Source organism: Electrophorus electricus, chromosome 18, assembly GCF_041902795.1.
Source record: "Electrophorus electricus isolate QZ-2024a chromosome 18, ASM4190279v1, whole genome shotgun sequence".
In the NCBI taxonomy this organism is placed as follows: Eukaryota; Metazoa; Chordata; class Actinopteri; order Gymnotiformes; family Gymnotidae; genus Electrophorus; species Electrophorus electricus.
The window spans coordinates 7,105,001-7,107,500 of record NC_137514.1 but is presented as its reverse complement, the minus strand read 5'-3'; the positions used below and the strand labels follow the sequence as shown (position 1 = coordinate 7,107,500).

General features: G+C 45.0%; 1 protein-coding gene and 1 long non-coding RNA gene across 5 annotated transcripts in view; both read left to right on the top strand.

The window, feature by feature from the left end:
• kcnq5b (potassium voltage-gated channel, KQT-like subfamily, member 5b) overlaps positions 1-2,500 on the top strand; it is an 82,758-nt gene that overhangs the window by 17,853 nt on the left and 62,405 nt on the right. The window lies entirely within an intron of this gene.
• The window catches only part of LOC145652029 (uncharacterized), a 6,060-nt gene that overhangs the window by 1,782 nt on the left and 1,778 nt on the right, over positions 1-2,500 (top strand). The window contains exon 2 of the long non-coding RNA XR_014118197.1: positions 1-2,500. This exon is cut by the window's left edge and continues 335 nt beyond it; it is cut by the window's right edge and continues 1,615 nt beyond it. This is a non-coding gene — a long non-coding RNA (uncharacterized LOC145652029).

The window sequence follows — 2,500 nt, the reverse complement described above, 5'->3', positions numbered from 1 at the left end:
GAAGTATATCAATTTAATGGCGCTACAGAGTGTGCTCACAATACAGTTCAAGTCACTGCATTTTCTGTAACATTAGGTGCAGGACTGAGTCCTAAAGATACCACACCTCTCTCTCTCTCTCTCTCTCTCTCTCTCTCTCTCTCTCTCTTTGTGTGTGTGTGAGTGAATGTGTAAAAAGGTGACCGGGGGTGGCAAAGAACACAAACACTTGGTTTCTACCCAGAGACTCTTGTGGAGCTGAGTCACGTCTGAAGTAGCTCTGTGGCTGTGGCCAGCCCCACTATCAAGCTGTTGTCTCCCAGGTCAAGACTAATTCTGTCCCATCACTGTGTGCATGTGTGCTATTGTTATACGTGTTGTTGTTTATTACGAAGACACACACAAAAATAGCTGAAATGAAATGAAAAGTATGCAAAATGTCACACGAAACGTTTCCAGTAATGTAAAGATGGGCAGATATGCAAATGAGATTTGAAGTGGAGTGGTAAGAGGTCCTTTAGTAGAGAGAGAGAGAGAGAGAGAGAGAGAGAGAGAGAGACAGAGATGCTACAGAAAGACCATAATCTGAACAGTTCAGGCAAACTGGACAGCAGTCTTTAACTTTATTTATTATAAATGTGTGTGTGTGTGTGTGTGTGTGTGTGTGTGTGTGTGTGTGTGTGTGGAGGACTACGTAAGGTTACTACCATGCCTCTGAATTCCATTATTGTTTGCCATCTGCAAATGAGGCAGGTGTGTGTGTGTGTGTGTGTGTGTGTGTGTGTGTGTGTGTGTGTGTGTGTGTGATGTGCGTAATTACGGATTCGCACAGTTTGCCTGTCAGCCAAAGACAGCGACAGGACACTCGAGATACAACACACGGCAGCATCTGGGGAGCGCCACAGCAACGGAGCCCTGCGACCACGGCGATACCACGGGGAACATGTCGCGTGGATCCCGCCGGCATTTACATGCATTAGCATGTAAGCTGAGGAGAGCTGAACGTCTACTGTGTAGCAAATAGATATTCGTTGTCTGTCCATTACTGTGATGAAACCATGTGTTACATGTGTTACATGTGTTATATGTGTTACTTGGTAACTGCAGTGTAAGTGCTCCATGCAGGTGTGGCAGTAACAGAGGGATGTTCGTAGGTATTAGTAACGGAATACTTCTGCATGCACCAGGGATTGACTTATGTAGGAATCATTACTTTGAAATGCTGTTGTGAGGCGTTGATGTCGTTGTGCCATTTATATAAAAGACTGCAAAGCTTAATACCATGGTTTAGTAAGAAATCATGTAATAGATTTTATTTAAGGATTATATTTAGCTTATGCTTTTATCCAAAGCAACTTACAATTATCACTGAGTAGAACTTGAGCAATTGAGGGTTAAGGGCCTTGCTCAGGGGCCCAACAGTGGCAACTCGAACCAGCAACCTTCCGATTACAAGTCAAGCACCTTAACCACTGCTCTTTTTCTAAAAGATTATTCTTTTTTTCATTCATTCATTCATTCATTCATTCATCTCCTAAACCATGCAAGGGTGAAAGGTGTGAGCCAACCCTGGGCAGGGCAGCTGTCCTTCACACAACAGGTTATTCACACTTTAGAGACGCCAGTCCACCTAACATGCACATGTTTGGAATGTGAGAGAAAACCAGAGAAAACCCACGCAGACTCCACACAGGCTGAAATTGAACCTGAGAGGGAGGGAGAGGGAGTGTTCAGAACATTAAAGAGAGCCGAGTGTGTGTGTGTGTGTGTGTGTGTGTGTGTGTGTGTGTGTGTGTGTGTGTGTGTGTGTGTGTGTGTGAGACATATCCGTGCCTATCTACCCCTGTCACCCTCCACACACACCCCCCCCCCCCCCCACACACACACAGGGGCAACAGATTGGGGGAAGTTTGGACCAGTCTAAGGGCCTAAGATAGGGGCCCTAAAAAGGCTGTGGTGATGTGAGTGGTGGGGTGATGGGCCCCAATCAAACACACACACACACACACACACACACAACACAAACTTAGAATGTGCCTAGTATATAATCACACTGCAAAATTTGAACCCTGCCATACACATTTGTGTTTAAGCTTTGTGTGATGGAGTTGAGCCTATTTATGCTGCGAGCTGACAGCAAACATAACTGAATCCCATCGTTCAACCTCATTCGGTTATTTGCCCACTCGTGTGAGCCATATTGTGAGCTAGCTAACTGTCAGCTAATGGGTTCGCAGTACCATAACAATCATGACCCTCATCATAGCCTTTACCGCAAGCAAAACATCTGCAGCAAAGCCATGAGGCACCAAGTATGTGACAAGATTTATTCAGGACCTAAATTTTGCACCAGATGATTTGATCCTATATTTTCTTACCTCCTTATTCTGATATACAGTATATAACACATCTGGATGCAAGGCTCTGGAACACCTGTGTGGCCTCTCTGGACTGTGTGTGATGATTCTGAATGTGTGTGTGTGTGTGTGTGTGAACACAGGAAGTGAGCCCACTCTTAGGG